The sequence below is a fragment of the Lissotriton vulgaris genome, chromosome 1_1, assembly GCF_964263255.1.
Source record: "Lissotriton vulgaris chromosome 1_1, aLisVul1.2, whole genome shotgun sequence".
Lineage (NCBI taxonomy): Eukaryota > Metazoa > Chordata > Amphibia > Caudata > Salamandridae > Lissotriton > Lissotriton vulgaris.
In genome coordinates, this window is record NC_141685.1 from 1,043,547,274 (window position 1) to 1,043,561,005 (window position 13,732).

Sequence of the window (13,732 nt, forward strand, 5' to 3'; positions counted from 1 at the left end):
TTTGCGGATCACTTACAAGAGACATGCACGGCGGCCCCCCGGTCCGATCGCAGGCCCTGTCAGATTATTTAGACACAGTGACTCTCCCTACCCTGGAAGAAGCGGATGCTGTGGCCTTGGGAGCTCCGCCTACTAGGGAGGAGGTGTTAACTGTAATTAAGAGCATGCAGTCTGCAAAATGTTCTGGTAGTGATGACCTCCCAACTGAATTTTACAAATGTTTACTCCACAGTTGGCAGATCATCTCCTAGAGGTTTACACTGAAGCTCTCGGGAAGAGGACACTCCCTCCGACCATGATGAAAGCTCTGGTGTCTATGGTTCGTAAGCCATGAAGAAATCCCCAGTCTCCGACTTCTTATAGGCCCATATCTCTTTTAAATGTTGGTGAGAAGAGACTTAGCGGAGTATTGGCAGCACGTATTCAGCCTTATATGGTCCGACTGATCCATCATGAGCAGGCCAGTTTTATTCCTGGTCGGAAAACTACGCATAATTTAAGGCGCCTTGCACATGTTTGGCAAGATCCCCACCTACCAGGCGAGGATTGGGCCTTATGTCTTTTAGACATTAAGCAGGCCTTTGATACGGTTGAATGGATATTTGGGCAGCGCTTGCTAAAATGGGGTTGTGGACAAATATTTGAGCTGGGTGAAGCTTCTCTATATTTGACCGACGGCTCTGATCCGTCTCCGCAACCAAGTATCTGATAGTTTGGAACTCCAAAGGGGTACTCGACAGGGTTGCCCCCTGTGGCTGCTCCTTTTCGCATTGGCGATGGAGCCATTGGCGACTGCATTGTGACACCGGATGGCACGGTGGGGTGTGCCACTAGGCCCGACAGTGCACGTAGTGTCAATGTATGCTGGCAATACTCTGGTGTATATCCGTCGTCCCAGGGAGTCGGTCCCGGAGATCTTTCGGGAGTTCACTGCTTTTGGGGAGATATCAGGCCTTTGCCTTAACCTGGGGAAATCTCCGCTTTTTCCTATGGGAAACTTGAGGGACAAGGATGAGAGTGAGATGCCCGCTGTGGAGATACGCTGGGTCACTGACTCTGTGCGATACCTGGGGGTCCGGTTAATCCACACGCAGGAGTCTTATTTGGAACATAATGTGGGACGATGTGAAGAGGGTATCCCCAAATCAGTGGAGTTTTGGCGTACCTTACCCTGATCACTAATGGGACACGTGGCCCTGATAAAAACTTTTAAAATACAGTTCTACAAAAGTAACCACTGTGTTCATCTAATTGTAGTTACTGTAATTGTGAGCTTGCTATGATATGGAACTACTGCAAGCCACAAAATTGGCTCCTTCGCTTTTGCCTGTTATTTCTTTCCTCAACTCGTACTACCTTTCCTATTTTTCTTTGTTTGCCTTCTGAATGATAGGTACAGGACTGTGCCCTATCACTTGTGTGTATTTATACTGTGGTTTTGATTGCCATATCAATTGTATAATAAATATCCTTTGCCCGGCTGGGTATAAAGTTTTAATTTATACCACTGACTCTAGTCTATAAATTTATATTGTTAAGCTAACCTTCCTTACTACTAGGACCTCTGTTCTTTATAGTACCTGATAAAAATGGTGGTCCTCCTGAGATGTTTATATGTAATGCAGAACTCACTTTGTCAGATATCACTGGAGTACTTCCTCTTGTTGGACCGTCTACTGGTGGACCTGTTATGGGGAAGCAAATGGAAGCGGGTGGGGTTATGGACATTGCAGAGAACTTGGGAACATGGTGGTCTGGAGGTTCCAAAATTGGAATTGTATTATATAGCAGTGCAGCTCCAACATGCAGTACAATGGCTCGACGAGAATGATAATTGGGAAAAACAGTTACTGAGGGGTACCTACGGGGATACTCTACTCCCGGACCTACTAATGTTGGGCTTGCATGTGCCTGAATCATTCCCATATATTATTAGGCATGTGGCCTCCACATGGGAGTCTGCAGTTAAGGTTGCGCTACTTAGAGCACCTTACGCCCCTGAAGCCCCGTTATGGGCGGTTGTCCCGTTTGGGTGGATCAGCAAGTTATGTCTGTCTCCAGATGAGTGGAGGGAGGCTGTCGAATGATGGGCGATCTGTATTTAAATCAGCACTTCCTGACCAGGGAGGAAGCGGAAACTGCGTTCGACCTTGGTAGGGGTAAGTATCTTCAGTATGCGAAAGTTGCTGCGGTAGCACAGGAATATGGCCGATGTTCCCTGAAGAACCTCCTATAGCTGCCACCCTTCAGGCCCATGTGAGTCTTACCGGAAGCTGTAAAGTGGTTTCTCATATTTATCGAGCATTGAGGGCGGATCTCACTGCACACCCTCTTCCGATCCAGGCTAGATGGGACGAAGTACTGGAGACGCCCCATGCAGATTCTGAATGGAAGAGGGTACACAAGGGAGTAAAACAAATTAGTTCCAATACCATATTTAAACTTATCCAATTTAATGTTATTCACCAAACCTATTTAGCCCCGCAAGTTCTTCATAAAATATAACCAGATTGTTACTCCCGTTGCCCCAGATTTGGTTGTGGTGATGCCTCATTGTTACATATGTAATGGGAGTGCCTGGGACTACACTCTTTTTGGGATTCCATACTAGAGCACTTGCGGCGGGTCACGGGATAGACGCTGCCCCAGTCCATTAAAGAGATACTGTTGGGATTACTCCCCTGTCCCAAGGGGAAAAAGCTTACTCGTAGATTTCTCCAACTGGGGCTAGTGCTGGCCAAGAGACAGATAGCGATCCACTGGATGAGTTCCCGACCCCCCCAAAGTAGACACTTGGGACAAGGACCTGAGGGAATGGGCTACAGCGGAATTGATCCATATGAAGAGAGTTAGGAGAGATGAAAAGTTGAAAGAAGATGCTAGGGCCTGGAATACTTGGATATCGGAGGTCCCCTTAGAGGTGGCCTCTGAAACACAGAGATCGGAGGAAACACCTGTAGACCGCGCTGCTGACGCAACTGAGGTGCAGCATTTGGACACTCAGGTTGAGTACAGAGTACTCACACTGCCATTAAGATGATTGGATGCAGTGTCATATGGCTTGGCCAGAGATTTTCTATGTACGTGACCGGTGGGTGGGGGGAATCGTTGTTTATAGAATTCTATTCTTGTGACTTGTTCATTGGGAAATCCATATTTGTTACATGAATTGTAAAGATTGGAGGTGCAGATATTTACAGTTAGTATACTCTTCCTAATCTAGGAGGTATTATTTTCGAAATTAATATTTTTCCATTACCATCTTAGCTAAATGTCGAAAATGTTGAGCTAACATTCTACTGTTATTTATAAGATCGATCTTAGCTGAGAGATTGATGTATCTGTAATGATTTTCTGTAACCGGAAGGTGTAAACCCTCAATAAATAAAAATATGTTTAAAAAACAAAAAAGTATAGGAGTCAATATTTTGGTTGTCTATATTTTTTACATCGATGAGTCCGTGAACCTTAGGATTTTGATTAATTTTCTACAATTAAGTTTCCGTACGAATTCTCAGAAGGCAAATATCGAAGGTGCTCAGGAGAGTCAGAGAAAAGTCTAAGTCCATTACATCTCTACCTTTGCTGCAGAGACTGCGCTGCACCGGTCTGGTCATGGTGGGCCTCCTGGGAGACTGCGAGTTCTATCTTGGAGGCACCTTGTGCATTAGAAACAAATGCTCCTTTTACCGGTATGAAGAGCCTTCCCTTGTTGGAGGAGATAGCCAGCTTCTGGGGAACTCATCCTCTATGCACATTCCCACATATCTGATGACAATCTGGTACCCGTGCCCACAGAGTAAAGCTCATGTCACAGGGAAGTGGTGTCCCTTCTCATCCAAGATGCCATTGTTGCGGAACTAGCTCTACGGGTGAATATCTCTCGCCTCACATGCGAGATGCTGATGTTGCTCTGCTGATGCCACAGACAAGTCCAAGGTTCCCCCTTTACAGAATTAGTATCGCAGTTTAGAAACGTTCCTTCTTATTCAAGACGCCCCCGGTGGAGTATCAAGGTAGCAGATACATCTGCTTCTCAACGAAGAGCACAGCACCCTTGGGCTAGGGTTGCAAGTAAGTAATGTTCCCTTCACAGACAAGCCAGCCACTACAGAGAACTTTTCAATCCTTTCTCAGTCAGGGCCTTTGTGGAAATAACGGTGCTCTCACCACTCCTGCAAAATGGGGCTCTCACCCCCACCGCAAAAAGGGGCTCTCACCCCCTTACAACAAGGGGCTCTCACCCTCATGCAACAAGGGGCTCTCACCCTCCTGCAACAAGGGGCTCTCGCCCTCCTGCAACAAGGGACTCCCCCCCTCCTGCAACAAAGGGCTCTCATCCCTCCTGGAAAAAGGGTCTCTCACCCCTCCTGCAAAAAGGGGTTCTCGCCACTCATGCAAAATGGGGCTCTCACCACTCCTGCAACAAGGGGCTCTCATCCCTCCTGCAAAAAGGGTCTCTCACCCCTACTGCAAAAAGGGGTTCTCACCACTCCTGCAAAATGGGGCTCTGACCCTCCCCCCCTGCAAAAAGGGGCTCTCACCACTCCTGCAAAAAGGGTCTCTCAGCCCTCCTGCAAAAAGGAGTTCTCACCACTCCTGCAAAATGGGGTTCTTCTGACCCTCCCCCCTGCAAAAAAGGGCTCTCACCACTCCTGCAAAAAGGGGCTCTTACCCCCCTGCAACAAGGGGCTCTCACCCTCCTGCAACAAGGGGATCTCACCCTCCTGCAACAAGGGGCTCTCACCCTCCTGCAACAAGGGGCTCTCACCCTCCTGCAACAAGGGGCTCCCCCCCCTCCTGCAACAAGGGGCTCTCATCCTCCTGGAAAAAGGGTCTCTCACCCCTCCTGCAAAAAGGGGTTCTCGCCACTCCTGCAAAATGGGGCTCTCACCACTCCTGCAACAAGGGGCTCTCATCCCTCCTGCAAAAAGGGTCTCTCATCCCTCCTGCAAAAAGGGGTTCTCACCACTCCTGCAAAATGGAGCTCTGACCCCCCCCCCTGCAAAAAGGGGCTGTCACCACTCCTGCAAAAAGGGTCTCTCACCCCTCCTGCAAAAAGGGGTTCTCACCACTCCTGCAAAATGGGGTTCTGACCCTCCCCCCTGCAAAAAGGGGCTCTCACCACTCCTGCACAAGGGGCTCTCGCCCTCCTTCAACAAGGGGCTCTCAACCTCCCGTAACAAAGGGCTCTCACCCCCCCCCCCCTGCAAAATGGGGCTCTCACCCGCCCTGCAAAATAGGGCTCTCACCACCCACCCCTCCCCCCACCGCAAAAAGGGGCTCACACCACTCCTGCAACAAGGGGCTCTCACCATCCTGCAACAAAGGGCTCTCACCCTCCTGCAAAATGGGGCTCTCACCACTCCTGCAACACGGGGCTCTCACCCAAGGGGCTCTCACCCTCCTTAACAAGGGGCTCTCAGCGCTCCTGGGGCTCTCACCCTCCTGCAACAAGGGGCTCTCACCATCCTGCAACAAAGGGCTCTCACCCTCCTGCAAAAAGGGTCTCTCACCCCTACTGCAAAAAGGGGTTCTCACCACTCCTGCAAAATGGGGCTCTGACCCTCCCCCCTGCAAAAAGGGGCTCTCACCACTCCTGCAAAAAGGGTCTCTCAGCACCTCCTGCAAAAAGGAGTTCTCCCCACTCCTGCAAAATGGGGTTCTGACCCTCCCCCTGCAAAAAGGGGCTCTCACCCCCCTGCAACAAGGGGCTCTTACCCCCCTGCAACAAGGGGCTCTCACCCTCCTGCAACAAGGGGATCTCACCCTCCTGCAACAAGGGGCTCTCACCATCCTGCAACAAGGGGCTCTCACCATCCTGCAACAAAGGGCTCTCACCCTCCTGCAAAATGGGGCTCTCACCACTCCTGCAACACGGGGCTCTCATCCAAGGGGCTCTCACCCTCCTTAACAAGGGGCTCTCAGCGCTCCTGGGGCTCTCACCACTCCTGCAACAAGGGTCTCTCACCCTCCTGCAACAAGGGGCTCTCACCCTCCTGCAACAAGGGGCTCTCGTCCTCCTGCAACAAAGGGCTCTCATCCCTCCTGGAAAAAGGGTCTCTCACCCCTCCTGCAAAAAGGGGTTCTCGCCACTCATGCAAAATGGGGCTCTCACCACTTCTGCAACAAGGGTCTCTCACCCCTCCTGCAAAAAGGGGTTCTCACCACTCCTGCAAAATGGGGCTCTGACCCTCCCCCCCTGCAAAAAGGGGCTCTCACCACTCCTGCACAAGGGGCTCTCGCCCTCCTTCAACAAGGGGCTCTCACCCTCCCGTAACAAAGGGCTCTCACCCCCCCCCCCTGCAAAATGGGGCTCTCACCCGCCCTGCAAAATAGGGCTCTCACCACCCCCCCCTCCCCCCACCGCAAAAAGGGGCTCTCACCACTCCTGCAACAAGGGGCTCTCACCATCCTGCAACAAAGGGCTCTCACCCTCCTGCAACAAAGGGCTCTCACCCTCCTGCAAAATGGGGCTCTCACCACTCCTGCAACACGGGGCTCTCACCCAAGGGGCTCTCACCCTCCTTAACAAGGGGCTCTCAGCGCTCCTGGGGCTCTCACCACTCCTGCAACAAGGGGCTCTCACCCTCCTGCAACAAGGGGCTCTCACCCTCCTGCAACAAGGGGCTCTCACCATCCTGCAACAAAGGGCTCTCATCCCTCCTGGAAAAAGGGTCTCTCACCCCTCCTGCAAAAAGGGGTTCTCGCCACTCATGCAAAAAGGGGCTCTTACCCCCCTGCAACAAGGGGCTCTCACCCTCCTGCAACAAGGGGCTCTCACCCTCCTGCAACAAGGGACTCTCACCCTCCTGCAACAAGGGGCTCCCCCCCTCCTGCAACAAGGGGCTCTCATCCCTCCTGGAAAAAGGGTCTCTCACCCCTCCTGCAAAAAGGGGTTCTCGCCACTCCTGCAAAATGGGGCTCTCACCACTCCTGCAACAAGGGGCTCTCATCCCTCCTGCAAAAAGGGTCTCTCACCCCTCCTGCAAAAAGGGGTTCTCACCACTCCTGCAAAATGGAGCTCTGACCCCCCCCCTGCAAAAAGGGGCTGTCACCACTCCTGCAAAAAGGGTCTCTCACCCCTCCTGCAAAAAGGGGTTCTCATCACTCCTGCAAAATGGGGTTCTGACCCTCCCCCCTGCAAAAAGGGGCTCTCACCACTCCTGCACAAGGGGCTCTTGCCCCCCTGCAACAAGGGGCTCTCACCCTCCTGCAACAAGGGGCTCTCACCCTCCTGCAACAAGGGACTCTCACCCTCCTGCAACAAGGGGCTCCCCCCCTCCTGCAACAAGGGGCTCTCATCCCTCCTGGAAAAAGGGTCTCTCACCCCTCCTGCAAAAAGGGGTTCTCACCACTCCTGCAAAATGGAGCTCTGACCCCCCCCCCTGCAAAAAGGGGCTGTCACCACTCCTGCAACAAAGGGCTCTCACCCTCCTGCAACAAAGGGCTCTCACCCTCCTGCAAAATGGGGCTCTCACCACTCCTGCAACACGGGGCTCTCACCCAAGGGGCTCTCACCCTCCTTAACAAGGGGCTCTCAGCGCTCCTGGGGCTCTCACCACTCCTGCAACAAGGGGCTCTCACCCTCCTGCAACAAGGGGCTCTCACCCTCCTGCAACAAGGGGCTCTCACCATCCTGCAACAAAGGGCTCTCATCCCTCCTGGAAAAAGGGTCTCTCACCCCTCCTGCAAAAAGGGGTTCTCGCCACTCATGCAAAAAGGGGCTCTCACCCCCCTGCAACAAGGGGCTCTTACCCCCCTGCAACAAGGGGCTCTCACCCTCCTGCAACAAGGGGATCTCACCCTCCTGCAACAAGGGGCTCTCACCATCCTGCAACAAGGGGCTCTCACCATCCTGCAACAAAGGGCTCTCACCCTCCTGCAAAATGGGGCTCTCACCACTCCTGCAACACGGGGCTCTCATCCAAGGGGCTCTCACCCTCCTTAACAAGGGGCTCTCAGCGCTCCTGGGGCTCTCACCACTCCTGCAACAAGGGGCTCTCACCCTCCTGCAACAAGGGGCTCTCACCCTCCTGCAACAAGGGGCTCTCACCATCCTGCAACAAAGGGCTCTCATCCCTCCTGGAAAAAGGGTCTCTCACCCCTCCTGCAAAAAGGGGTTCTCGCCACTCATGCAAAAAGGGGCTCTTACCCCCCTGCAACAAGGGGCTCTCACCCTCCTGCAACAAGGGGCTCTCACCCTCCTGCAACAAGGGACTCTCACCCTCCTGCAACAAGGGGCTCCCCCCCTCCTGCAACAAGGGGCTCTCATCCCTCCTGGAAAAAGGGTCTCTCACCCCTCCTGCAAAAAGGGGTTCTCGCCACTCCTGCAAAATGGGGCTCTCACCACTCCTGCAACAAGGGGCTCTCATCCCTCCTGCAAAAAGGGTCTCTCACCCCTCCTGCAAAAAGGGGTTCTCACCACTCCTGCAAAATGGAGCTCTGACCCCCCCCCTGCAAAAAGGGGCTGTCACCACTCCTGCAAAAAGGGTCTCTCACCCCTCCTGCAAAAAGGGGTTCTCATCACTCCTGCAAAATGGGGTTCTGACCCTCCCCCCTGCAAAAAGGGGCTCTCACCACTCCTGCACAAGGGGCTCTTGCCCCCCTGCAACAAGGGGCTCTCACCCTCCTGCAACAAGGGGCTCTCACCCTCCTGCAACAAGGGACTCTCACCCTCCTGCAACAAGGGGCTCCCCCCCTCCTGCAACAAGGGGCTCTCATCCCTCCTGGAAAAAGGGTCTCTCACCCCTCCTGCAAAAAGGGGTTCTCACCACTCCTGCAAAATGGAGCTCTGACCCCCCCCCCTGCAAAAAGGGGCTGTCACCACTCCTGCAAAAAGGGTCTCTCACCCCTCCTGCAAAAAGGGTCTCTCACCCCTCCTGCAAAAAGGGGTTCTCACCACTCCTGCAAAATGGGGTTCTGACCCTCCCCCCTGCAAAAAGGGGCTCTCACCACTCCTGCACAAGGGGCTCTCGCCCTCCTTCAACAAGGGGCTCTCACCCTCCCGTAACAAAGGGCTCTCACCCCCCCCCCCCCCTGCAAAATGGGGCTCTCACCCGCCCTGCAAAATAGGGCTCTCACCCCCCCCCCTCCTCCCCCCACCGCAAAAAGGGGCTCACACCACTCCTGCAACAAGGGGCTCTCACCATCCTGCAACAAAGGGCTCTCACCCTCCTGCAAAATGGGGCTCTCACCACTCCTGCAACACGGGGGTCTCACCCAAGGGGCTCTCACCCTCCTTAACAAGGGGCTCTCAGCGCTCCTGGGGCTCTCACCCTCCTGCAACAAGGGGCTCTCACCATCCTGCAACAAAGGGCTCTCACCCTCCTGGAAAAAGGGTCTCTCATCCCTCCTGCAAAAAGGGGTTCTCGCCACTCATGCAAGATGGGGCTCTCACCACTCCTGCAACAAGGGGCTCTCATCCCTCCTGCAAAAAGGGTCTCTCACCCCTACTGCAAAAAGGGGTTCTCACCACTCCTGCAAAATGGGGCTCTGACCCTCCCCCTGCAAAAAGGGGCTCTCACCACTCCTGCAAAAAGGGTCTCTCAGCACCTCCTGCAAAAAGGAGTTCTCACCATTCCTGCAAAATGGGGTTCTGACCCTCCCCCCTGCAAAAAGGGGCTCTTACCCCCCTGCAACAAGGGGCTCTCGCCCTCCTGCAACAAGGGGCTCTCACCATCCTGCAACAAAGGGCTCTCACCCTCCTGCAAAATGGGGCTCTCACCACTCCTGCAACACGGGGCTCTCATCCAAGGGGCTCTCACCCTCCTTAACAAGGGACTCTCAGCGCTCCTGGGGCTCTCACCACTCCTGCAACAAGGGGCTCTCACCCTCCTGCAACAAGGGGCTTTCACCCTCCTGCAACAAGGGGCTCTCGTCCTCCTGCAACAAAGGGCTCTCATCCCTCCTGGAAAAAGGGTCTCTCACCCCTCCTGCAAAAAGGGGTTCTCGCCACTCCTGCAACAAGGGTCTCTCACCCCTCCTGCAAAAAGGGGTTCTCACCACTCCTGCAAAATGGGGCTCTCACCACTCCTGCAACAAGGGTCTCTCACTCCTCCTGCAAAAAGGGGTTCTCACCACTCCTGCAAAATGGGGCTCTGACCCTCCCCCCCTGCAAAAAGGGGCTCTCACCACTCCTGCACAAGGAGCTCTCGCCCTCCTTCAACAAGGGGCTCTCACCCTCCCGTAACAAAGGGCTCTCACCCCCCCCTGCAAAATGGGGCTCTCACCCGCCCTGCAAAATAGGGCTCTCACCACCCCCCCTCCCCCCACCGCAAAAAGGGGCTCTCACCACTCCTGCAACAAGGGGCTCTCACCATCCTGCAACAAAGGGCTCTCACCCTCCTGCAAAATGGGGCTCTCACCACTCCTGCAACACGGGGCTCTCACCCAAGGGGCTCTCACCCTCCTTAACAAGGGGCTCTCAGCGCTCCTGGGGCTCTCACCACTCCTGCAACAAGGGGCTCTCACCCTCCTGCAACAAGGGGCTCTCACCCTCCTGCAACAAGGGGCTCTCACCATCCTGCAACAAAGGGCTCTCATTCCTCCTGGAAAAAGGGTCTCTCACCCCTCCTGCAAAAAGGGGTTCTCGCCACTCATGCAAAATGGGGCTCTCACCACTCCTGCAACAAGGGGCTCTCATCCCTCCTGCAAAAAGGGTCTCTCACCCCTCCTGCAAAAAGGGGTTCTCGCCACTCATGCAAAATGGGGCTCTGACCCTCCCCCCCTGCAAAAAGGGGCTCTCACCCCTCCTGCAACAAAGGGCTCTCACCCTCCTGCAAAATGGGGCTCTCACCACTCCTGCAACACGGGGCTCTCACCCAAGGGGCTCTCACCCTGCTTAACAAGGGGCTCTCAGCGTTCCTGGGGCTCTCACCCTCCTGCAACAAGGGGCTCTCACCATCCTGCAACAAAGGGCTCTCACCCTCCTGGAAAAAGGGTCTCTCACCCCTCCTGCAAAAAGGGGTTCTCACCTCTCCTGCAAAAAGGGGTTCTCGCCACTCATGCAAAATGGGGCTCTCACCACTCCTGCAACAAGGGGCTCTCATCCCTCCTGCAAAAAGGGTCTCTCACCCCTACTGCAAAAAGGGGTTCTCACTACTCCTACAAAATGGGGCTCTGACCCTCCCCCCTGCAAAAAAGGGCTCTCACCACTCCTGCAAAAAGGGGCTCTTGCCCCCCTGCAACAAGGGGCTCTCGCCCTCCTGCAACAAGGGGCTCTCACCATCCTACAACAAAGGGCTCTCACCCTCCTGCAAAATGGGGCTCTCACCACTCCTGCAACAAGGGGCTCTCACCCTCCTTAACAAGGGGCTCTCAGCGCTCTTGGGGCTCTCACCACTCCTGCAACAAGGGGCTCTCACCCTCCTGCAAAATGGGGCTCTCACCACTCCTGCAACAAGGGGCTCTCACCCAAGGGGCTCTCACCCTCCTTAACAAGGGGCTCTCAGCGCTCCTGGGGCTCTCACCCTCCTGCAACAAGGGGCTCTCGTCCTCCTGCAACAAAGGGCTCTCATCCATCCTGGAAAAAGGGTCTCTCACCCCTCCTGCAAAAAGGGGTTCTCGCCACTCATGCAAAATGGGGCTCTCACCCCCCTGCAACAAGGGGCTCTCGCCCTCCTGCAACAAGGGGCTCTCACCATCCTGCAACAAAGGGCTCTCACCCTCCTGCAACAAAGGGCTCTCACCCTCCTGCAAAATGGGGCTCTCACCACTCCTGCAACACGGGGCTCTCATCCAAGGGGCTCTCACCCTCCTTAACAAGGGGCTCTCAGCGCTCCTGGGGCTCTCACCACTCCTGCAACAAGGGTCTCTCACCCTCCTGCAACAAGGGGCTCTCACCCTCCTGCAACAAGGGCCTCTCGTCCTCCTGCAACAAAGGGCTCTCATCCCTCCTGGAAAAAGGGGTTCTCGCCACTCCTGCAAAAAGGGGCTCTTACCCCCCTGCAACAAGGGGCTCTCGCCCTCCTGCAACAAGGGGCTCTCACCATCCTGCAACAAAGGGCTCTCACCCTCCTGCAAAATGGGGCTCTCACCACTCCTGCAACAAGGGGCTCTCACCCAAGGGGCTCTCACCCTCCTTAACAAGGGGCTCTCAGCGCTCCTGGGGCTCTCACCCTCCTGCAACAAGGGGCTCTCGTCCTCCTGCAACAAGGGGCTCTCATCCCTCCTGCAAAAAGGGTCTCTCACCCCTACTGCAAAAAGGGGTTCTCACCACTCCTGCAAAATGGGGCTCTGACCCTCCCCCCTGCAAAAAGGGGCTCTCACCACTCCTGCAAAAAGGGTCTCTCAGCCCTCCTGCAAAAAGGAGTTCTCACCACTCCTGCAAAATGGGGTTCTGACCCTCCCCCCTGCAAAAAAGGGCTCTCATCACTCCTGCAAAAAGGGGCTCTCGCCCTCCTGCAACAAGGGGCTCTCACTCTCCTGCAACAAGGGGCTCTCACCCTCCTGCATCAAGGGACTCTCACCCTCCTGCAACAAGGGGCTCTCACCCAAGGGGCTCTCACCCTCCTTAACAAGGGGCTCTCAGCGCTCCTGGGGCTCTCACCACTCCTGCAACAAGGGGCTCTCACCCTCCTGCAACAAGGGGCTCTCACCCTCCTGCAACAAGGGGCTCTCACCATCCTGCAACAAAGGGCTCTCATTCCTCCTGGAAAAAGGGTCTCTCACCCCTCCTGCAAAAAGGGGTTCTCGCCACTCATGCAAAATGGGGCTCTCACCACTCCTGCAACAAGGGGCTCTCATCCCTCCTGCAAAAAGGGTCTCTCACCCCTCCTGCAACAAAGGGCTCTCACCCTCCTGCAAAATGGGGCTCTCACCACTCCTGCAACACGGGGCTCTCACCCAAGGGGCTCTCACCCTGCTTAACAAGGGGCTCTCAGCGTTCCTGGGGCTCTCACCCTCCTGCAACAAGGGGCTCTCACCATCCTGCAACAAAGGGCTCTCACCCTCCTGGAAAGAGGGTCTCTCACCCCTCCTGCAAAAAGGGGTTCTCGCCACTCATGCAAAATGGGGCTCTCACCACTCCTGCAACAAGGGGCTCTCATCCCTCCTGCAAAAAGGGTCTCTCACCCCTACTGCAAAAAGGGGTTCTCACTACTCCTGCAAAATGGGGCTCTGACCCTCCCCCCTGCAAAAAAGGGCTCTCACCACTCCTGCAAAAAGGGGCTCTTACCCCCCTGCAACAAGGGGCTCTCGCCCTCCTGCAACAAGGGGCTCTCACCATCCTGCAACAAAGGGCTCTCACCCTCCTGCAAAATGGGGCTCTCACCACTCCTGCAACACGGGGCTCTCACCCAAGGGGCTCTTACCCTCCTTAACAAGGGGCTCTCAGCGCTCTTGGGGCTCTCACCACTCCTGCAACAAGGGGCTCTCACCCTCCTGCAACAAGGGGCTCTCACCCTCCTGCAACAAGGGGCTCTCGTCCTCCTGCAACAAAGGGCTCTCATCCCTCCTGGAAAAAGGGTCTCTCACCCCTCCTGCAAAAAGGGGTTCTCGCCACTCATGCAAAATGGGGCTCTCACCCTCCTGCAACAAGGGGCTTTCACCCTCCTGCAACAAGGGGCTCTCGTCCTCCTGCAACAAGGGGCTCTCATCCCTCCTGCAAAAAGGGTCTCTCACCCCTACTGCAAAAAGGGGTTCTCACCACTCCTGCAAAATGGGGCTCTGACCCTCCCCCCTGCAAAAAGGGGCTCTCACCACTCCTGCAAAAAGGGTCTCTCAGCCCTCC

General features: G+C 55.2%; 2 protein-coding genes across 2 annotated transcripts in view; one reads left to right on the forward strand and one right to left on the reverse strand.

Moving 5' to 3' along the window:
• Positions 1 to 13,732, forward strand: part of LOC147748485 (uncharacterized) — a 325,273-nt gene that overhangs the window by 286,674 nt on the left and 24,867 nt on the right. The gene's annotated exons all lie outside the window — the stretch shown is intronic.
• Positions 1 to 13,732, reverse strand: part of LYL1 (LYL1 basic helix-loop-helix family member) — a 260,018-nt gene that overhangs the window by 150,255 nt on the left and 96,031 nt on the right. The window lies entirely within an intron of this gene.